The sequence below is a fragment of the Triturus cristatus genome, chromosome 6, assembly GCF_964204655.1.
Source record: "Triturus cristatus chromosome 6, aTriCri1.1, whole genome shotgun sequence".
Classification (NCBI taxonomy): Eukaryota; Metazoa; Chordata; class Amphibia; order Caudata; family Salamandridae; genus Triturus; species Triturus cristatus.
Genome location: NC_140589.1, coordinates 1,655,050,655 through 1,655,075,195, shown reverse-complemented (window position 1 = coordinate 1,655,075,195; position 24,541 = coordinate 1,655,050,655). Strand labels below are relative to the sequence as shown.

At 41.1% G+C, this 24,541-nt stretch overlaps 1 long non-coding RNA gene across 1 annotated transcript; it reads left to right on the top strand.

The window, feature by feature from the left end:
- The first annotated feature begins 19,306 nt into the window (after positions 1-19,306).
- On the top strand, positions 19,307-24,212 carry LOC146821769 (uncharacterized). The gene is made up of 3 exons (XR_014962771.1): positions 19,307-19,430; positions 19,666-19,733; positions 22,061-24,212. It is a non-coding gene; the product is annotated as an uncharacterized LOC146821769 (long non-coding RNA).
- The last annotated feature ends 329 nt before the right edge of the window (positions 24,213-24,541 follow it).

Genomic DNA, 24,541 nt, shown 5'->3' with positions numbered 1-24,541 from the left:
TACCACAGATTTAGGTGATGATAAAGAGTCACCCGGACATAGGCCTAATAAAGAAACGTCCAATATCAAGGGATTGTGATCACTTTCCCCCCTTGGTAGCACCACAAAATCACATACTCTATTCCACTCCTTGCACTGAACAAAAATATAATCAAGTCTAGCCTCTCTGCCAGGCTTATTGTACGTAGGCCTTGAGGGGATGTCGGAGATTGTTCGGCCATTGCAGGCCCTGATCGAATGGGCCAGCGTTAATGAGGTAATTTGGACTGCCAAAGGAGACCAGGACTTGACCGTTGGACCAACTACCTGAGGAATATGCCATATTTCATCCTCGTCCTGATTTACTTGGTCGAACAATCCATTGAGGGGTTCAAAGTGAGAGTTGAAATCACCAGCTATGACAAACATTGAGCCCTCAGGAATCTTAGTTAAAACATTTGATAAAACATCAACAACCCCGGATTCCATACATGGATTCACCGGTCTAGAGTACACATTGATTACCGCGAGCTTTCTACCTGTCCGCCAATCCAATAGCAAACAGAGAACATCCTCGGACCCAGTTTCTAAAATCGTGGGGATGCAACCCAGATGGGTAGCTACCCAGATGGTTAGACCTCCCGAAGGACGGCCTCTGCCTCCCCACGTGGCCGTAATAGAGAAAGAAGCAAACCCCATACGGTGATATTCTTGCCTTGCCCAAGTTTCTTGAAAACAGCATATGTGATGGAGATCTATAAAAGATCCCCAAATAGGGCAAGTAAGCTTATTGGCAAGTCCTGCAATATTCCACGAAAGAATTTTTCGAAGGAATGCAGGGTCGGCCGTAGGATCAGATTTTTTGTGCGTAAGGGGTTCGGTTGGATTTATCAGTTCAGTTGGAAATATGTCAGGTAGGGGTAGACAGGGAAACTGGTCCTTGGGAAAATGATCAGCCTCAGTGACTGTAAATGCGGAATCTGGCAAGGGATCAGAGTTTATGTGCATGAGAGATTCGCTTGGGATCATCGAATCGGTTGGAAATAAATCGAATGGAGCCAGACACGGAAACTGATCTTTGGGCAAGTGGTCAGCCTCAGTATGTGGATTAAAAATACCGTCCTCTTGTCTCAGTCAATCGACCTCATCAAGACAGGCATACCTATTATTACAGAAATGGTCACCTCTAGGTGGCACATCCGAACGGGTGTGCCAGTGCCTTCCTCTAGATGAACTAGTTCCAACCCTGATCCAGTTTTCAGCGTTTTCGGGTTGGGTAAAATTATTTGTTGGAGGATAGAAGGACGACAGGGGTAAGGGTTTAATGGAGGTGGCTCGGTTATCACCTAGCCAGTTGCAAATATATGATGCAGTCTGAGGGTTGTTAAAGTTGACTAAAATACAATCACCCCTTATTTCCTTAATGGTATTTCCTACCCACGGAACCCTCCTAACCATTATGACCTCAGAGCTAATGTTTGGGGGAAGGGGCCTGTGTGTGTTCAACCAACTAGTCACTTTGTTCTTGAGAGAAGCATAACTTTCTGAGACTGGATTAGCAAGCTCAGGAACACCAGTTAAGATTGTTAGATAGGGCGATGCTTCAGGGGGAAGGTTTATGACATCTTTAGGTTTAGTACTAACCATTTCCCTAGATATGCAATCACCTGAGTCCCTAAGAGATCCCCTGACTTCTTTATGGGTTGATTTGGGTACTCGAATGGGACAGTTTGATGAAGTGGCAGGTTGGGTAGGCAAGAGGGTAGGTATAGTAGAAGGCGAAGAGTTATGTAAAGTTGGTAGTGCTCTAGATGGAATAGATTCTGTTCTAACAGAAAGGTTAGACATGGCTATAGGTTTAGAAGAAGGGGGGAGCATTGAGTTTATTAATTGACCACTACTCCCCGAAGAATTGGCTATTGTAAGTATAGACCTTTCTATTTCTTTTAGCCTTGCATCAATAGTGTCAAGCCTATCCAATAAAGGAGTGAGAAACTCCTTAAAAGCATTATTGGAAGTACTTATGTACTGGACATTCCCCCCTTCAAACCCGTCTCCCAGATTTGGCACGGGCAGCAAGGACGGAATTTGTGGGGAATTTATCAATGGGGGTGTATTTGGAATCACCCTAGTAACTGGAGCAGGACTACTAGCCATTGTGGTTAGGGTGTTTAGAGCATTAGTATGGGAATTATCCAATCTTGCTTTCTTCCCACATTTAGAGTTCCCCTCTCGTTTTCTTTTAGGAAATGCACCCTGAAGGATCAGTTGGGCGCGGGTCGACTCAGCCTTACTCTTAATCTTTGGGATAGGTAGTGTCTGGTGCGTAGTAGGGGGTAAACACTCCGGAATGGGTTGGAGGGTATCACTGCGTAAGATAGAACTAGACCTAAGGTCTAGAAGGACCGTATCAATCGTTTGGTCAATGCTCTCCAAGAGGGCTGTATGAGAGTCATCCAAATTTGAGGGAGACCTAACAGATGCCAGCAATCCCAATGAAGACCTTCTAGTGCTCGTTATGCCATCAGACAAACGCCTTTCTAGCATATTCAATTCATTTTCAACAACAGAATTTGCCCTAATGATAAAACTGTCCAAAGTACCAGCTACCATAGGAATGGATCTTGTGGATTTACCTCGGGTGTCCATATTAAGGGTCGACTGTCGTCAGGTCAAAAAGGAAATAGGAGGACCAAGAAAAGGGGCCCGGTCCGGTCTTGAGCGTGCTTGAACGGGCTTAAACGGGCCCGCCCTTTGCCCGGGCTTCGCCCTGGACTCCGCCCCGCACGCGTCCCGCTGACGCGAGGATGAGTATGACTTAAAATAGGGAGTCGGAGGAGTCGGGAAGAGGAACCAGGTGCGGCAGCTAAACTGTCAGCGTTGTCCTCCTGTAGCGTGGTTCGTTTCCTCCGATGCAGCCCAGATGGATTTTGCACAACCTCGAAGCCTACGAGCGGCTCCCGCGAAGCGGGGGCCGCGAGGCTCTAAATGCTTGGCGAAGGAGGATTCGGGAAGAGGAACCAGGTGCGGCAGCTAAACTGTTCGCAAGGCGCCCTGGTCCTCGCAGTCCCGTTAAAAGCAAAGTCTAAAAGTCAGCGTTGTCCTCCTGTAGCGTGGTTCGTTTCCTCCGTTGCAGCCCAGATGGATTTTGCACAACCTCGAAGCCTACGAGCGGCACCCGCGAAGCGGGGGCCGCGAGGCTCTAAATGCTTGGCGGAGGAGGACTCGGGAAGAGGAACCAGGTGCGGCAGCTATACTGTTCGCAAGGCGCCCTGGTCCTCGCAGTCCCTGGAGTTAAAAACAAAGTCTAAAAGTCAGCGTTGTCCTCCTGTAGCGTAGTTCGTTTTCCTCCGTTGGAGCCCAGATGGATTTTACACATATTTACGAGACTTCCACGAAGGAGTTTGCAGAATGTTTCTATTTTCTCAAGGTCTGCCAAGAGTAGTCTTAATACATCAAAAGAAATTCCCCAGGATATCGGAGTACTGAGTTCTCAAAGGGAAGGTAGAAGTCCAATATATAAAAAAATAAAAATACAAAAAAAATATATCCAAGTTGTACTCACACATCAAAGTTCGACATTGACATTGACAGAAAGTTGATAACACTTACAGTCTCTGAATGCGAAGCTTGTTGTGGCAATGAGACGAATACCTGGAGCGGGAGCTCTCCACTTTCATTTAAATTGATGGCTGCATCAGGTAGACTACATCCATCTCTGTAAGTCCTCACGGCGAATGCTAGGAGCAGGAGCAGGAGCTGCCGATTTAGCAATGACACAAATTCTTGACCTCTTTCAGAAGTGTCAATAAAGTAAAAAAATGTATAGCCCCTATATATGAACTTGCACTACACAACTATGAATTACTGTGTAGATTTATTTCCTTCTACATAACAGCCTATCTAATACATACAATGTATTTTCAACCAAGAGACACAATTTCTGATAAACCAATTATAGCTTCCATGTTGATGTTTCACTTCCCCAATGGGTAGTGCCAACATAATCTTGGAACTCGAGCATTCCTCCAAGTAAATATAGTCATAATGAAGGATACACATCCCAAGATATAGCATCCAAACCCTGTCCACAACACTATAACCCTCCTTCATCCAAACAACATACCTAAGGCAATTGATTTGCTTTTGTTCTACAGCAATGTAGCCAGATGTAAAAACACTACTGCTTTCACCATGCCTACGTTGTAGAATAAGGGGGCAAACCAGTACAACAACTCACTGTACGCTACCTTTGATTCAAAGGCGGAGCTAATCCCTTCATCCCAACTCCATAGCAACCTAAGCATCCCTTCCCAGTCAAAATATTTTCTTAGCAGAAAGGTGACTCGGGTGTTGTGGAGAAGAGTTCAACATTTGGAAATACACTCCACTCTGCCAAGATTTTACAAAAACGTCAAACCACAGTTCTAATCCACGAGATACACCTGGCAGGTCAACAACATCACAACAGTCTTCTCTCCATTACCATGGTTTGCATCAATGGCCATCTGACATTCTGTCCCTTTCTGTTCCAAAATGGAATCTCTGGCATAATGATCAAATTCAGACCATTTCCTAATATTAATCTCATTCCACACCTCCTTCCAAATACTGACGCACACCTTCAAAGAATAAACCAAATCCCAACACCAACTCCACATTTCATAGTTGTCACAATTGATATTTCACCATACCAACCTGTCTAAATACCTCTACATTTTTAACGGTGGCCTATATTTTCCAGCATAAACCTAGCGATAATATGCAATTCCTAAATACCCACACAATAACAAAATGCTCAATGGAGATACGGAACATATGGGGTGTGGCTCGTGTTCCGAGCAAGGCGACACATAACAACAATAGCGCGAGATTGCATGACTTTCTGTCAATTAAATAACCTTATAAACTGTGTCCTGTTGGGGCTCTGATTGCCTTGACTGGTGTGTGAGCCTCCTGGGCACCAGGTGTGCCAGGCCTGAAGCTCCTTCACCAGTGGATGTAGGAACAGTGTGGCATGAAACAGCCGGAACCTACAGCATGGACTATGTCTGGATCCGGGGGAGACTAAATCCCAAGAAGTGGGGTAAAAGCAAAAGATAATGCACCTGGGAAATACAGGCAAGCCCGAAGATCTATGCGCCTACCTAAAACTAATGTTGTGGCAGTACTAAAGAGGCCTGTGTCTGCACCAAGGTTAATGAGCTTCTTATTCATAACAGGGCATAGAGCAAAGACTTCTGGGTGGCAGAGGCGCGATTGAAGGGCCATATGCCCAGGGCTGTTTCTACCATTAGGCAAGACTAGGAGGCCGCCTAGGGCAGCAAAAGGGGGAGGGCAGCAAAAAACATGAGTTTGGGAATATCTAATGCATTAATTCTTCTAGCATGGATGACAGGGGGAGAGAGTGATGGTAGTAAAAGGGGGGGGGGCGGCATTTTTCAATTCTTGCCTAGGGCAGCAAAACACCTAGAAACGGCCCTGCATATGCCTTCTCTGCAGGTGGCAGCAGATCTGTCACTGAAGCATTTGGCTGGTAGCTCCTTTTAACATTGTGAGACCTTTGAAATCTGCTGAATGCATGGAGGCCAGATATCCAGGGGCATATTTAGAAATGTGTTGTGTCGCCCTTGCACCACTCAAGGGTGGTGCATGGGCGATGCAACACTAAAATAACAATTATCAAGCCAGGCAAGGCCACCTTGCTAGGCTAGACAATCTGGAGTAACAAAACACAGGACAAATCTGTTCCAACGCGTTCACCCATGGATTTTGGCACATTCACAGATTTACCAACACTGGTAAACCTGTGAATGCATCAAAATGCCACAGAGGAGGTGTAACAAGGAGAAATATCTTTATTTCTCCTTGTTGTTTCCTCTAAGTGTGTTGCATTCTGCAGAGAAAAATACCTCTGAGGGTTGTTTTTGTTCAAGAAGGTGCCATTTCCTGCACAAAAACCATCCTGCGTGCAAAGCAGGCATCTTTGCACCATAGTGCAAGGGTGCCTGGGTTGGTGATAAATGGGCGCCAGCTCACAGAAAGGACAGAAATGTGCTGCATAATGTTAAATACGGTGCATTCCTGCCCTTTCCCTTTCACACAGCGCAGAGCAGCGAGGTGGCTTGCTAATCTGTGTGAAAGTTTGATAAATAAGCCTTCCAGATTATATTGGGCATCCAATAGCTGTAGGACTTCACTGTGCTCTGACACCAACTACTGTTGGAGTGGTGCATCATCGATTAAACATAGAAGGATTCATTGCTTCAGAAAGAGTCAGAGTCACTCCTAGTAATGTCTTTAGGTAACTGGATATTGTGCTTCAAAAGTTGCAGATGCGGCCAGAGAAGCCCAAACGTTCACAGCAGATGAACAGATCAGATAAATAGCCTTCATAGTGTTTTAAAAATATTTTGTTTAATACGTATTACAGTGCTGAAGAACTATACATGAAAAGCAATTAAATGCATTAGCTAGCTGTTCTAGTCTGATAAATAAATAAAGGATTTGAAAACACAGTGAAGATTTGCATCCTCTTTGAGTGCATTGAGAGGGAACCTAAACTGCATTGGAGTACTTGATATGCTGAGTGTGAGATTCAATAACTGATAATAATGAGTGATCTACAGGTAAGAAATTGGATCTGTTGCAGCTGGATCCAGTAGGATCTCATTCTAAAGGGAAATTAAGTTACTAAGTGAAAAAAGTGTGGTACAGATAATCTCAGCAGCAAATAGTAAATTGTTTTCAAGGGAGAATGTGTAATTTGTGCTAAAAATGGAGATTGAGAACTATGGGTCTAGTGGCGGTCATACAGGTGGATAACTATTAACTAAGCTGCTGGCCCTGATTAGTTTAGTGGTGTTAAGGTTAAGCATAATGCTGATTCATTGTGATGATCAATATGTTAGGGAGACAGGCACTATGTGCATTTGGAGGTTGGATGTTCCAAACCAACCTCACTACAGTGAGGAGAGAGGGAGTTTAGGAAAAGGCCTTTGTTGGTTTTGTTCAATGGATTGGATCAGCAAGTTCACGGTGACGGAACGGTTGAAGCTGTTACGTATTAGAACACTTAGGGCCCAATTACGAGTATGGCGGTCTTGGAGCGGGCCGCCACACTACTGCCCCAATCCAGGACCGCCAAACAGGGCCACCACCTGCCCGCCAGATTACGGGTTTTCATGGTCTGGCTAATGAACTGTGTGGTGGTTCTGCAGCGGTGCTTTCAAAGGCACCTATGTATGCCTTAGAAAGGCATTATCACAGGACCGCCACAGCACGTTCCAGCATGGCATGAACTGTGAAGTCCATGCCATGCTAGAACTGGAGGGTCATGCGCACAGTGGGGCACAACATGTGCCCCATGCATGGGGCACAAGGTTTCATGACCACCAGCAGTTTTATGGAGGAAGAACCTCCATGACACCACTGGTGGTCCTGAAACTTGAAATATGCATGGCAGGGCAACAGCTGCAGCGTCAGTACATTGTGAACCCCTGACCACCTTGGGACTGCAAGGGAATGCGGTACCCTGGTGATTGCGTCAGTGCAATGATGGTCTGACCACCCTAGTTGTAATTGGGCAGTCGGACCGCCGGTGCAGCGGTGGCTGCACTGCCACTGCAGCACCCTCACAAGTCTGACAGTCCTCGGACCACCAGACTCGTAATCAGGCCCTCAATAGGAAGCTGTTACAAGTCAAGCCTTCCTTAAAGTTCTTCCGATGGAATGTTAATGGCCTGGGCAACAAAATTAAGAGTTTGGTGGTGATCCAGTGTTTAGTATGACAGGAAGGTGACACAGAACTGCATTTGAGCACTCATCTGGTGGAAACATAGTGCAATTACACAGGGAGTGGTAAATACAGAGAATTTGTTCATTCTGAATTCTCTTTAGGTTCCAGAGGCGCAGCCATTTTATTGAAGAGAACTATACTGTTTATGTCTAAAAAAAAATTGAATGGGTAGTATGTAGCAGTTATGTAATCATGGGATGCCAAGCAGATTATAGTGATGTCCATATATTCACCCCCTTAGGTTGTACTCATCGGTATTAGAAAAGATATATATACTGCTGACACTACTGCCTACTACTATATTGGTCTTTGGAGGGGGCTTGAAACTTGATTATTTCTCATAATGGGTAGAATTTCAGAAGCATGGTAACTAAAAAAATTCGAAATTAGTAGGATATTGCTTAGAGATACAGACCGTCACAACCTGAAGAATGAGGGCACACTAAAATTACCTGTGAATCTATGCAAGCATATAAGGCAGTATTGCAGGGGAACAATTTCAGATATAACTGGTAAGAAACAGGAGACATCTAAGAAAGTGAGGTAGTTACAGGAGTCTGTGTGAGACGAAGTAAAGACGAACGAGACAGAGAAGCTGAATCTTGGTGTATAGCAGTACTGCAAGAAAGTCTAGGAGCCTTGTTTGAGAATGATGCTACAATCCAATACTTCTGTGCACAAAGGTGAGTATCTGAAGTAAGTAATAATGTGGGGAAATGGCTAGCCAAGAGACTGTGAAGACTGCTGAATGAAGATAGTACAGACTCTTAGGGCCTGATTTAGATCCTGGTGGGACTACTGCCATCCTGTGGTGGCGGCAGTTCTAAGTACTCCGTCAAGCTGACGGTGGTCCGCCCACCATATTTAGATGTTGCTGCTATAGACAGATGACATGGTGGTCTTCTCTGCTGGGTAACAGTACTCTGTCGCCATCAGGCAAGCAGGATTCCCCAAAGCCAATTTAGATGTTTCTGTTAGGCGGTGGAGTCCTGACAGACTGAGTTTCATGGGGGTGTGGAGACTGGTAAGTACAACTCATCATTATTTTACTACACATGTTAGTAGTTAGATGAACATATATGCATGATACATACAAACATTGCATGCAAGAGTAAAGGTAAAATACTTGAGGCGAAAGCTAACATTAACATATGATTCAAAGTGGGACAAGTGACACAGAAGCCTACCTTATATTCTGGCAACAACGGAGTTGCTGAGCAGTGTGATGAAGTAGCAGCAGCACAGGAAGGACCTGGAAAATGGGGTTCAAGATGGAAACGGAAGTGGGAAAATGACAAAAGTTATGTTTTCACCTCTTTTTTGTCCATTGCACCAACTCAAGTTTGGAGGTCTTCCCATTAAACTTATCTTGACAGAAAGGCACATCATAACTAGCCCGGTGGGACTCTTCGCTGGATTCATTCCGCCAGCGGCTTCTGGCTCTGGACTTGTCGACGCGGTACAAGATTCTTGGCGGAGGCAGTGGGACTGTGGCAGTCTTTTGCCCATCGCCCGCCAACATCTAAATCGGGTGGGTGGACTGCCAAATTAGTGGGTGGGAAGACGGCCAAAAAACCGATGGCAGGACTGATCTGCCAAGTTCTAAATCAGGCCCTTAACAGAAGTAGCACAAGCCTACGCCTCATACTTTAGCTCTTTCTTTACCTCCATACTAATGGTCAACAGTGGGGACAACTATAAATTGTGGAATAGTGTTACCTTCATTGGACAAGGCTGAATCATCAGAACTTAAATTGGTGCCGACAGAGGATGAAATTGCAGCTGCCTTGGTACAACTTGAAATTGGCAGGACACAGGGACCCTGTGGACTCCTGAGCTTTTCAATAGATTATCCACTATGATATTGAGCCACATTTTGAATTTGTTCAAATATGCTAACTGGATGGATATTCTAAAACATAGAGCAAGACTAGCAACAATAGTAACAGTACATAAGCTGGGTAAACCACCAGGATACTGCTTCTCCTTCAGACCAGTTTTATTATTGAATGTAAAAGTCAAAATATTGACCAGCATTTTGGCAAATATACTTTCCAGGGTAATGCATAAGTTAATCCACCCAAATCAATTAGGTGACATGCCAAGGAGGGGAATGAGACTCTATTTTGGAGAGTAATACAATTGTATAGAGTTCTACCGCACTGTGGCTAAACCAGTAATTATATTTTTACTCAAGTCTGAAAAGCGAGAGTTTGATAGCATTGAATGGCCATCTAGGTTGGCAGTATTGGCCATAGGAATGGGTCAAAGGTTTTTATTTTGGGAGACACTACCTTACAAAAAGCCCTTGGCCCGATTTAAAGTGAATGGCATCTTCTTGCATACCTATACACTGCAGCAAGGTACCAGGCAGGGATGGAGACCTTGGCCTGATGTATCAGGGATTATGCCTTAATTAGATCCACTGGTTTTACAGGTGAGGTGATGTTCTATGCTTGTTTGCAGACGACAGGCTGCAGACCGGGACTCCATTATATTAAGAACTAATAGGGAAAAATATCTGAAAATAAATTTGCAATACAGAACTATCAGGTCAAGAATATCAGTATATCATAAATATTGTAAACAGGAATATTAAATGTAAGCATATTGTTATTAGCGTCGTTTTTAATAGTGTTGTAAGTATTGATGTAGAAAATATTGGATATGATATTTGTAAGATCTAATTAGAACATAATTGAACGGTATTTGATTGTATAGGTTGATTATTTTTATTTATTTGTGTTTTAAATAATATACATTTTTTGTTATGAAATTGATTAAATGTATAATATTTAGTCAAAATAATGTATAGAAACAATTTAATTTCTTTTTTAGTAGTGGGATATCGGGATTTTAAGGTATAAGGCTAAGGAGATTTTTACAAAAATTTATATTCCAAAATTCATTTTTGAAGTTAATAATTTTGAAGATATATAAATGAATAATTTTGAATTGCTTAGTTCATTTTGTTATATTAATATGAATAAACCATTTGAATTTCATATTAATGAAGATATATAATAATGATAATAAATAATAAAAAACCTAACTTGTATACCATTTAAACATATATAGTAACACTTTAAATATTTATAAACATTTTTATTCCACATTTTAAAATTATAAATCTTTTTAACACATTTTTTTAAATTGTAGAAAAAGTTTGTATTTTTGGTTTTTGGTTTTAAAATGGATATTTCATTTAAAAAATATTTAAATTATTTTATTATAAAATATATTTAAATATTTTTTATTTTATGATTATTTTTATATTATGATGTTTTGTGTCATTTTATGGTTTAAACTTTATTAATGGTAGTACTTATTTTAAAAAATCTATTAAATATTACTAGCAATTAGATAATATTTATATATTTTAGTATTTAAATGTATATGGATATGTTTGTAGTTTTCGTTAGTGTGTTTTCAGAGTTTTTTAAACTGTTATAGCAAAACAAATGTGTGAAAGGATGGAGTATTCATTTTGTATTTAAAAATGTTTAATTGGTATTACCTTGTGTAAAATGTTATATTTTGAAGTGGATATTGTAAATTAACCTCTTAAACTCTTAAGACTTTAGCCTTAGGTTAAAGTGGGAACACCTTCTCCAAACTGGTTTAGATTGGAGTGGGATTAGTAAATGTCACCCCTTCAGTGTCCAACAGCTTCCCCATATAGGTTTGATTTGAATGGGAATAGTCAATAGGTGTCCAACACCCTTCTCCAAATTGGTTTGGACTGGTGTGGGAATAGCAAACAGTAAATGCCATCCCTTTAGTGTCCAACACTTTCCTACAAATTGTTTTAGATTGGAGTGGAAATAGTAAATGCAAACCCTTTAGGTTTGAACGCCTTCCCCAAATTGCTTTAGACTAGAATGGGAATAGTAAATGTCACCACTTTAGTGTCCAGCACAGCACCTTCCCATGATATGGTTGGATTGGAGTGGGAATAGTAAATGTGACCTCCTTTAGTGTCCATCTCCTTCCCCAATTTGGTGTAGATTGATGTGGGAATACTAAATGTCACCTCTTTTGTGTCCAACATTTAAAAAAAAAAAATATGTTGGAGTGTGGTTACTTGAGTTTGAATTTTTATTCTGAAATATTTTTGTGTTTATTTTACTTTTATTTATATGTAGTAGAAATAGTTTGTGTTATTTTAGTTGTATTGTTGGTGATTAGGAATGTAATTAAAAAAAGTTTATCGTAGGTTTGTAACCAATAATATTATTAATGACATTTTTTGTATCATGAAGACATGTGACACATTTTTCTAATTTTATTTATGTTTCCAAAGTTTATTTATTGCATATTTGTACATCTTAATCATAAGTACTACGAGGTAAAAATAAAAATATCTATAAAGTTAAGTGAATAAATGACTTATTATTATTTTGTATCACTAAAAAAAAAAAAAATGTCAATACTATTGTATGTTGTATATTTTCAAGTTATATTTTACATTGCTTAACAGGTTTTCAACATTTCTTATAGATTTATATACATTTTTTCTGGATTATTTTAACATACAATTTGTCAGTATATATTAAATAATTATATATATTCTATACTATTATTTAATTTATACTTTACAATTTTTTTACATTTCATCACAACATTTTTTTAAGACATGTTTTAACACGTTTAATGATTGTTTGCATTTTTATGCACTCAGTCAACATTTTTTACAATATTTCTCATTTATTTCCATGGGGAGATAGTCTTTTTTTTAGTTTCCTTTAGTGGCTATTTATTTTTACTGCTACCTTCTATTTTGTAAATTGTGTGTGTTATTTTTAATCTATTTTCCTGGAACCACGTTGCGTTAAGTGCCTGCTTTAGTTTTTTTAAAGGGTTTTGATGGTATGGGGGTTTAAGAGGGAGGCCTACAAGTGAGTTTGTTATACATTTAGATGTGCTAGTGTTACTGTTTTTTACTAGTTTGCAGTTTTGACTCTTCTACGATATTTTAGTAGTGTATCACTATGTTATGTTAAATTGTGCTGTGTTAGTTATATTTTGATGATTAACTGTTATGTATCTGTTTTTTTGGAAATGTAATGTGTTCTGTGGAGTTTTTTTTTTATTTACTTCACAGGTTTGTGTCTACAAGTGTGTCCTATTGGTACTGGGAGTTAAAGTTTTTTTGTAAGGATATAATTTTTGGTTTAAAATAAACAAATGGTTTTTACTTTGATTTCCTTTTTTTCAGGTTTCCTGGAGTGTTTCTTTTTTCAAACACGTTTTGGGTTTTAAATGGTTCCTAGATATTTTTGATGCTTCAAGGGATCTCTATTGGGTAGGAAATGTGATATTATATTGTTTGTGTAAACATTATGGATCTGATTCCGATGTCACACCGTCTCGGTCCGGTGACCGACCGACATCCGGTCCGCGGTCCCAACTGCTTAATTACAATGGGACTGAACACTGTTCATAAACTGGCCGTAACACAAGCTCCTATTGAGAAATGGGAGGTGTTGTTCATCCCTGCACCCTGTGGCAGGCACCTCAAGGTGCAGGTGAGAAATGGGAGGTGTTGCTCAAGCCTTCACCCCGTGGCAGGCACCTCAGGTACCCCCTCAGCCCTCAACCGGAGACCGCACACACAAGGGGGCCCTGCTGGGCCCCCCAAACATGCTTTCCAACATGGTTTCCATTTGGTAAAGGCCGGCATGGAAACCATGTCAGAAACCGTGCATCATAATCCCAAGGGTGGACAGGCCGACGGGCTCCATGAATGGCCGGAATGACCTGCTGGTTTACTTTCCGACTGCAAGCATTGTAATGCTGCGGTCGTAAAGTAAAGCCAGCAGCCGATTACAATGTGGCCCGAAGGCTTCGACCATCGGTTGGAGCCTTTATGGGTCGATCATGATCGCCCCTATGTGATTGTTATGTGGAATTGTTTAATTTATGTATTTTAATTATTTTATGTGATGGATTGAGTTTGTTTTCAGCTTTCTTCGTTGGTGACAGTTACATTTAAAAAAAATATTTTTATATATTATTATTGTATCTGTCTTCATTAACATTGTATTGTAATTAATTGTTTACCTAATGTAATGGAATAATATATTATAATATTTCTATATATTTATTCATTTAAATAAAACCATGGCACTTGAAATTTGGGTTGTCTGTGTCTAGAGTGATACAGTTTGCCAACCCAAGTGTCTTCGAAATAGTTCATTATGCTACTAAGTTTGTCCTTTCATTGTTGGTATAAAGGACTTCCTATGAGTAAATTGTAGTGTTTGGCTACCTCTGGGACATAGGTCAGTGCTATAATTTTTTTTTATTTCAAAGGTAAATTGACTGTTTGTAGAATGTTCTACACTTGGTCCTTGATTACGAGTTTGGGGGTCCACGGACCACCAGACTCGCTAATCAGGTGGGCGGTCTGAAAACGGCATTGGCGGTGTGGTGCCAGGGTGGACCCGGTGCCGCACCACCAAAGTCGTAATCAGGCCCTTAGTGCAGATTTTGGAGGTGTCTCCATATACTTCTATTGAAAGGATAGTAACAGCCGTGCATGGCTGTGTGGGGGGTACAATTTTAGGTTGGATTTAAACATGGCTTGCTCAAAGTTTATGACTTTCTTTTAGGGTAGCAGTCATTTGTTTTATGTTTTATATGGTTGAAGAGGTTGTAGGAAGTGCTGCTCTGTTCATTTGTTAGTAGGGCATATATAAAATAGATATTTGTCTTTTGAGATTTTATCATGTATGGCAGTGTTTCCCAAACTGTGGTCCGCGGACCCCCAGGGGTCCCTGACACATTCCTAGGGGGTCCGCAGGCAGCAGTTTTGAAAGCACTGCAAAGTATCTTGTTTAATTAGCAGTTTTCAAAGAACAATACAAGTGTCAAGATAACACCAGTGATTAATGTCCCTGCTGGAGGGAGATGAGAGTTTTGTCCAGTGGCAGCTTTGATTTATCTAATGTAGCACAGAGGGTTAATATGCCTACTGCAAAGATCGTGTACCATGCATTTTAAAAAACAGTATTTTATATGCATAGGTCAGTGGGTTACTGCTTTTGTCAGAGAGATTCTTTTGTTACTGTGCAGTTCATAAGAGACAATCGTAATCTAGCACAGTGACCTATAATCTGTCATCAAACAGCTGCTTGCAAACTGCAAGGTACAAGTTAGTGACTTATATTTTTTCCCCAGTCTTTCATTATCCTGATGCTGCTAAAAAGGTTTATTTGGGTGGAAATAAATTTGTATTGTTAAAGTCAATGCTAACCACTGTGTTATGTTCTCAATCCTGAGTTTGTGCTTCTCCAGACCAAGCACTCTTTAAAAATGCCTACCAGTATGAATGACATGCGAATTCTACACCTTGTAGTCCCCTTTGCCTTATGTAACATTTTCTATACACTGATTTACACGTATGATTCACTGTCTCTATATGTGTGTGATGTAAAGTGCTCTGACATCCTACAATGGTATGAGAGATGCTATAAAAAATTAAATACAGGTGACAGAGGGGCTATGGGGAGATGAGAAGTACTGTTAGAGGGTGATAGTGGGGGAATCATTGAAGACCCCCCAGAAAGATTGTCGTATTCTGGTGCATAGTCAGGTCTTCATCTACTATTCTTTAAAAGCTAATACAATTCAATATATAATGATACGTGTGTTGTAGACTGCACCATTGTTTCCTAAATGTTTTGGGGGGGGAGAGCCTCCCAAAGCCCCCTTTGTAGTGGTCAGGCTCACTCACTGCACTTGGTGTGCACCGTATGGGGACTGGTCTGAAATCCTTTACCAGGGCTGCTTTGGATTTCCAGTCTGGCCCTGGCAGGAACAGGAGCCTCTTACTGCGAAATAAAACCACCCATTGAAAAGTTAGTCACGGAGATGCAGCACCAACCTTCCCATTAACTTTTTTGTTTTCTTGCAAATTCTTTAAATATAAAATACAACAGAAGTGGCGGCGAGTGTCGTTAGCCACCTTGGCTTAACAACACACTCTGCCGCTTCAGAAACGCTGGGCTGCACCATATTTACAAGAATATGGTGCAGCCCTGCATTTCCCCCGCGCTGGCGCTACACTTAACAGGGGAAGATTGTTTATGTACTGGAAGGTCCCCCTTCCTGCACATAAAAAATCTTGAAATGTTGTTTTGTCACTTCTATGTGTGCTGCTTAATGCAGCACACATGGAAGTTTCAAAATGTCATTTTTTTTTTTAAAGATTGTTGATGTGCAGGAAGAGCCACCTTGCTGAACATAAACAATCCAAGGCGTTTTGCAAAAATGAGGAGAAATGAAGCATTTCTCCTTGTTTCGCCAAGTTAAGACCAGGTTTTCCCTGGTCTTAATTTTGGCGCTGCCTCCCATTTACGCTGCTCTTGTAAATAGGGGGCCACGTCAAAATCAATGGGTGTTGCAGGGGAAACGCCCACCGCAACACCCACTGCCCACCCCTTTCACGCTAAGCATTGGGTGAAAGGGGGTCTTATTTACAAGGCAGCGTTAAGCCACGTTAAGTGGCTTAATGCTGCCTTGTAAATAAGGCGAAGCCCCTATCGCCACGGGAACGTCTCAAAAAGTGATGTTCCCATGGTGATAGGGGCTTGTAAATATGCACCTAAAATCCCTAGTAATTCGAGGTTTTTTTTGTGTGCACACATGTGTTAATTTTTTTTCAATTACTGTTTTAATGTTCGAAATTTAAATCCTACAAATTGCTTGGGGGTCCCCGGCTTCCAGTAGTGACTCAATGGGGGTCCTCAGGAGTCAAAAGTTTGGGAACCACTGATGTATGGTGTATTTGTGAGTGAAGGGTTTGGGGCACATTTTGAAGGTTCCATTCATCATCCAGGTTCGACATTGGCTAAGTTTTACTATGTTGTCTGCTGTAGAGAATATTAGGATTCATTTCTCACTATTGAGGTTGTCCTGTAAAAGAAAGGTTCCCCATTATGCATAATTGTTAAATCTTCAGGTATGTGTATATCTTTATATCTTCTAGGGGCAGGTGGGGTATCCCTGGTGGCTTTTTTAGTTCACACAATTAACTGTTTCAACATGGGGATAGATGGTAGTTGCCCTGTTATGTGTTCTGGGACTTTAGGTAGTAGAACTTTGGTTGTGGTTTTCTGGGCGCTAGCGCCTGCATCTCTTATATCCTGCAATATCTCCCTTACTTCTCTTTCTGTGACATTTGGGGGATGGCTCTGCTCGCTTACATGTCACAACAACATATTTTGTAGTTGCCCTCTCGTAACATGCATTAGAATAATATTTAGCACATTTCCAGTTTATATTTTCTGATGATGTACTTTCTTGGCTGCAGGTGTAGCCCTTGTGATTCAGTAACTGCTTTCCTTTCTGTGAAATTATATATTTTGCAGCTTCTGTCATTGTATCTGAAAGTAGTGTACTAGTATGAATGTATATAATATTTAAAATTTCTACATTTGCTTTTTACATGTAAAAATATGCCACTGCTTCTATTTTGTATACTTGCATGTATATTCAGTTTAGATGTTTCATGCAGTTTTGCAGCTTTTCCATTGGGGAGTGTACTATTATTAAACAGGTGCTTTCTTTTCTGTTGGTTGGAAAAAAACAATAAGTTTCATTTTTAATGTTAATCTTGCAGTAGTTTCTAGAGTTTGAGGCTGTTAGGTTTATTTTTGCTTGCTATTTGGGTGAATTTATAGTTGTTAATTAAATGATGTATGTTTATGTGCTTATATCTTTTTTGCGGTTTTTTATGTTATTTTCTGTCAGTTTTACAGTTCTTCACGTTGTAGTTTTTTCTTTTAGGAAGTCTATGTCAAGGGATAGAAGTTGAAGAGTGATTTGATATTTATTTTCTATTTTACATTTAATAACAATTAAGTTTTTGTTTAAATATATGTTTGTCATTACATGGTTATTCAGATATTTAGATGTATATATTCCTTTTATAAGGGTCTGGTGAGAGAATCCGGCAGAGTTTCCTCGTCTTGCAGCATTTGTTGTTTTTGAAGAATTCAGGGGGTTGTTACATCGCTTGGGACCATCCGCCTGGATTGTGGCGGTCTCACACAAGATTACGATGCGACCGCAACCGTAGTGGTCGCATCATGTATTTCTGACATTGCAGCGGGTCCTGCTGGCTGCAGCACCCGCAATGTCAGAAACTGTGTTTGCGTATCCCTGCACTATGTGGCAGGCACTACGTGGTGCCTGCCACCTGGTGCAGGTAAATGTAGAGGGGTACCTCGGGTACCCCCTAGTGCACACACCCCTCCCCCAACACTAGGGTGGCCCGCTACGGGCCCCCAAATACAATCCCCGCCAGCCTGTGAATGGAGGTTTCAGCGACATTCACCGGCTGGTGGGGAGGCAGCATCGTAATATGGCGGACTGTGCGTGTTAGGCAACGCCACCATATTGTTGATGCAGGGTGGGTCTGCCAGGCAATCGTAACAATTGCCTGTGGCGGACCCGTGGCAGACGGACTTAGCGTCCGCCTGCATATTGGCCCACCATTGTAATTTGGCAGGCGGAGAAGGGCTTTATGATGGCGGTGAAACCACCACCGGCAGGCTGCCGGTGGCGGTTTCACCGCCATCATAATCAGCCCCCTAGTTGTTTAAATAAGTGTGCATTCTAGCTTCTTGATTTAATTGTTTGTTTGATTTAATCGGTTAAAGTTGTTTATTTTATTGGTTGATTTAGTTTTAGTTAGAATTTTTTTATCAGTTAGGTCCTACTATGGAAAACACTCATTAATGTTTGATTTTTGATGTAATATATATAATTTTATAGTTTTGAATATAAATAAATTTATATATCTGTAGTGAATGAGCCACTTTTGTGGTCTGACACCCTATGATGACCCTCAACCACCACCATTTTGTAATGACTTAAGTGTGTTCTGTTACCTTAGCCTTTATGTAGGATGGGTTTGCATATGCCTGCTTTTCTTCTGCCTTTTAGTGGAATAGTCTTTCCAAGAATAGAAGGTATGGGATGTTGAGGTGCAGTCTTGTGGGTGGTGGTGCACACATGTGCTCAATGTTGTATACCGAGGGATTAAGTGTATAATGTTATTTGGGTTAGGTGAATTATGACTTTGACCTATTGGCTTTGACATGGTCTAATGTCATTCTGCCTTCTGACTTTACCTTGCGTCAAACTTTTCTGTGTGCACAGTGGTGCTTGTAAGTTTGTAGATGAGAATTATAAGTGCATCCTTGCTTTTCTGATTCCATCTTGCTTTGGGCCTTAGTGTGCATGGCTTAACTAACTCCATTTTCATGTTGAAGCCATTTTCTGTGCCTGCACGAAGAGGAGGGCATGTTTTGTTTTCCTCCTGTTTTAACTGACTAGAGAGAACTGGTTCTTATCAGAGGAATGTACATGGTTTGACTCGTAGCCATAGCAAAGGCCTGATCAACCGTTGCTGTGACCTTAGAGCAAGCTGGTACGGGCTCTCATGAGAACGAGGGGGCGGGCTTGCTAGAAGCTTCGCTGTGTTTTGAATGTGTATTAAGAAGGAGAGTCTACACTGGCCTGGTGGGAGTTCATCCATGGAGCAGACGTGTTGTCACGGAAAGTGGTGTCACCTCTGAGCTTTCGCCCGGTTCAAGCAATGGATTCCCCTTGAACAAAGTGGGGTGAAATGATGGAGCATTAGGTGAGGTGTCTCTGCTACTGTCTCTTGATTCTTTACTGATTCTCTCCTTTCCTTCTTATTTCTGATTCTTATATCCATACATATATATTTCTACATATATATATTTGCATTGATTGTGTTTCAATCATACTATTGATATGTTAGAGTCTGCTATGATAGGTGCATTTGGCGTACTGTGTGGTGCTATTTACTAATAAATACATCCCAGATATACCAATTCGTCTTTTCCTTGTAGCAGGAGGTGTGGACTCTTCCTGGCCAAGTATTCTCTTGTAGAAGGATGGGTGAATTCCCTTCTAGCAGGTAATTGTTTTATAGGAAGTTGGCGCTACTCCTGACAAGTGATGCGCAAATTATTGTTTTCTTGCCTTTCCTTTGGGGGAGTGTTGAAAGTTTGCCCACCTTAGGAAGAGCTGTGTATATGTTATATTCCATAAGTTTGGAACTGATAATCTCTCTCTGGGAAAGTGACGGTACATTCCTTGGTCAAGGGGAGATCTAAAGTTTGTCATTACATTTTTGGCGTAGTCGGTTGCAGGATATGAACGTTGATTTAAAAGGGGAAGAAATATGTTTTTTTTAGAAATTGAAAGCAGACTCTTAGATATCAATTGATTTATTTGAATGGGGGTAGTCCATATGATGTGCTGGCTCGTGAAGTGAGCTAATTGTGCTGAGTCAGAATTGGTATGTGTGTGTTTAAGTGTGTTTTGTAAAAAGTGCTTATAAATAGCTTGCTACGTTAGGCAGAAAGGGCTGGATCCCTTTCATGTTTTTGTGAAGGAATGCATATAAAATGTGTTCAGTTGCAAAGTGAATGTAAGATGTCAGAGCATACTCCTGATGCGTGGGACTCCCTTGAGATTACAGACTCCGGAGTTGCGATGAAGGGTGTTAATCAGCAGGAGATTAATGACATTTTAGACAGAGACAGCGGTGTTATTTTAAATGTGTTGGTTAATATGCATCAAACATGTGAGCATTTGCTAACAGAACGTAGTGAGTTGAAAACAGAGCTAGTTGATACCCAGTTTGAAAATATATCTTTGAAGACAGAATTAAACGTGTACCAGGCTCTGAAGCTGTTTACTTTGACCAGCCAGAATGATTCAGATGTGATAAATGTAACAGAGAATGCAGTCAGACTACGAGCTACACAGACAGTTTTAATGAATTCTTCTGAGGAGGTTTTTCAGCCAGAAAGGAATGTGCAGGAAAGTAAACAGACCAACGGTGAGTTTATTCAAGTGCAATGTGCCCTTTTTAGTTACAGAGCAGTGCAGGGAAAGAAGAGGTCACTTTTAAATTCAGATGCTGGACAAATGCAGATGATTCTGTGCTTTCTGGCACCAAAAGATACTGGACAGAACAGAGTTAGAGAAAATGTGGTTTGCCTATGGGAGATTGCAATGGTTATTAAGTGCCATGTACAGACAGAAAAACAGTTTGCACAGGATTTAATAGAAGGTCCTGAGGTGGAGTTTGAAACACAAGATTTCCCAGTGAAGGTGCCCCATGTTATAAAGGAAATTAATTTGAAACAGTACAGAATGCCAGATGGGTGTGAAGGGATCAGTGAGATCATGCAGGGCTTGACAGATGTGGTGACCCTAATTGTGTAGCCTGTGCGCAAATGTGATAATTCTTGGCGCATGACAGTTGATTATTATTAACTGAACAAATATATACCTTCTTTGACTGATACTGTCCCAGATATTGTTACAGAAGTAGCATGGGACTTGGTATGTGACTTTTGATATTGCCAATGCTTTTTTCTTTTTGATATGTCAACAGCAGTTTAGTTTTCTTTTTTTTCATGAGGTGATAGACTAATGACAGTTAAGAATTTGCTTGAATTAGTTAGACAGAATGGGGGAGCATTTTCAGATTAAAGAATGTGAAGTCTTGCTGGAGGTCAGGAGAGGTTAAAGCTGTTTTTCCTCTCATACATGTAAAGAGTTGTTCTGGGAGTGGCACAGGGGAAGAAACGAAATACACTGTTGGTGCTTCATTTGAAAGCGTCTTTGAGATTGATGTTTGGGAGGCTTGCAATGAGATCATCCAGCAACGCTGAGAAGAGTTCAGGCTTTCTGTGAAGTCTGAGGAGGAATTCCTACGGGAGGGGTCATCCCAGCTCCTCTCCGCAGTAGACAGTGTCAGCTTCTTGGAGATAGATGTCTGGGAGGCTTGCAAAGGCGCAGGTTTCCCCCCCCCCATGAGGAGAGTCGCAGAGCAGATAGGAGCGGATGAAAGTTGACAGGAGCGCAGGGCACTTGGCCTTGAAGGAGATAAGGTGCGAGCTAGAGACAGCAGAGAAGTCTCTGCTTGTTATGTTTGGCGAGGGGCCATTTGGTGTCCGCAGAGATTTGTGAAGGGGGGCAGCACCTGTGAGGGGTGCAGTGAGAGAAGTGAGAGAAGGAGACTGCCCCAGCCCTTCTTGCTGTGTAAAGAAAAAGAGAGATTTTACCAAGAATTCAGAGGCTAAAGCGTTGGTAGCATTCTTTGACAATTCCCCAGAACTAGAGGAGAGACAGAAATGAGAATACTGTACTTTTAGAAATGCAAGACGGAAAAAGTGTGCTTTTGAAAAATGTTTTTTGCAAGAAGAGTGATGCTTGTTTCTTTTTCAGATTCGCCCAGTTCTCCGTGTGTGAGTGGGACTCCCTTCTCCCGTGTGAGTGGGGCCTTCCCTCTTCCCCCCTCCCCCCTCCACTTCCCACTTCCCTCCCCCCCCCCAAGCCTGGAGTGATCCCCAGACCAGACGGTGGCGGCTGATGCCTGTGGCTGACCAGACTGGATGGGGTCCTCCCTTGTCAAGGAGATACAGATGCAGATATATACCAGAGAGCATGATGGACTGCTTCTTTCCAAGCAAAGAGGGAACTACAGGATGTGCTTTGCCAGAACTGTTTTATCAACGTGAAGTTCAGATGCGATGGGAGACGCTGTGTGTTTTTACACACAGAAGGACTGTTTTTGTTTTTAGTGATGGAGACCAATAGAGACGCTTTGCTGCAATCGTCATAGATATTTTTTGAGTTAGAGACTGCAGAGTAATAACCAGTTGCTATTGCTACGATATATGAGTTTGGCAGTGGAGTTTCTAGTCTAACCATTAGAGGCATTAGGAGCATTCAAGAGCTTGATTCATTTATTTTGTGTATTCATTTAAACATGTATCCAGATATCTATGAGCTATTTCTAGATGCACCTGAGTTATTGCTTTTACATGTATTTAGGGAATGCAGTCTTTATTTGCTCTAAAGTGATTATCATATACTTTTGATGAGTTTTTCAGTTTTGCAATGGAGCATTTCGATCATAGTTGCTTTTTAGTCATGATTTGTTTTGAATTATGTATTTTTGTTTAGCCACTTCAACACATGAGTTGCTGTTTCAACATGTGCTTTTTAGTAGTTGTGACTTTTAATTTAGAAATGTGGTTTTATATGGTTTTGCTTCCATTGAGATATGCATTGCTTCAATGATAGTTTTGTTTTTCAGTTATGATATACAGTTGCTATTTGCTTTGTAATGATTCCAGTTTTGCAGTTAAGAGATGCAGTGCTTCATTCATAGTTGTGCCTTTAGTTTAAGAATTAAGTTTTTGACATATGTGAATGGTGATGATCGAGGGTCATGGGGTGCAATGTAGTGAATGAGCCACTTTTGTGGTCTGACACCCTATGATGACCCTCAACCACCACCATTTTGTAATGACTTAAGTGTGTTATGTTACCTTAGCCTTAATGTAGGATGGGTTTGCATATGCCTGCTTTTCTTCTGCCTTTTAGTGGAATAGTCTTTCCAAGAATAGAAGGTATGGGATGTTGAGGTGCAGTCTTGTGGGTGGTGGTGCACACATGTGCTCAATGTTGTATACTGAGGGATTAAGTGTATAATGTTTTTTGGGTTAGGTGAATTATGGCTTTGACCTATTGGCTTTGACGTGGTCTAATGTCATTCTGCCTTCTGACTTTACCTTGCTTCAAACTTTTTTGTGTGCACAGTGGTGCTTGTAAGTTGTTTGGATGAGAATTATAGGTGCATCCTTGCTTTTCTGATTCCATTTTGCTTTGGGCCTTTGTGTGCATGGCTTAACTAACTCCATTTTCATGTTGAAGCCATTTTCTGTGCCTGCACGAAGAGGAGGGCATGTTTTGTTTTCCTCCTGTTTTTACTGACTAGAGAGAGCTGGTTCTTATCAGAGGAATGTACATGGTTTGACTCGTAGCCATAGCAAAGGCCTGATCAACCATTGCTGTGACCTTAGAGCAAGCTGGTACGGGCTCTCATGAGAACGAGGGGGCGGGCTTGCTAGAAGCTTCGCTGTGTTTTGAATGTGTATTAAAAAGGAGAGTCTACACTGGCCTGGTGGGAGTTCATCCGTGGAGCAGACGTGTTGTCACGGAAAGTGGTGTCACCTCTGAGCTTTCGCCCGGTTAAAGCAATGGACTCCCCTTGAACAAAGTGGGGTGAAATGATGGAGCATTAGGTGAGGTGTCTCTGCTACTAACTGTCTCTTGATTCATTACTGATTCTCTCCTTTCATTCTTATTTCTGATTCTTATATCCATACATATATATTTCTACATATATATATTTGCATTGATTGTGTTTCAATCATACTAATGATATGTTAGAGTCTGCTATTATAGGTGCATTTGGCTTACTGTGTGGTGCTATTTACTAATAAATACATCCCAGATATACCAATTCGTCTTTTCCTTGTAGCAGGAGGTGTGGACTCTTCTTGGCCAAGTATTCTGTTGTAGAAGGATGGGTGAATTCCCTTCTAGCAGGTAATTGTGTTATAGGAAGTTGGTGCTACTCCTGACAAGTGATGCGCAAATTATTGTTTTCTTGCCTTGCCTTTGGGGGAGTGTTGAAAGTTTGCCCACCTTAGGAAGTGCTGTGTATATGTTATATTCCATAAGTTTGGAACTGATATTCTCTCCCTGGGAAAGTGACGGTATATTCCTTGGTCCAGGGGAGATCTAAAGTTTGTCATTACAATATTATATATATATATATATATATATATATATATTTGTTAATATTTAGGTTGGGGTTTAAATGTTTGTAGTTAATGTTATTACTTGGCGGGAGTT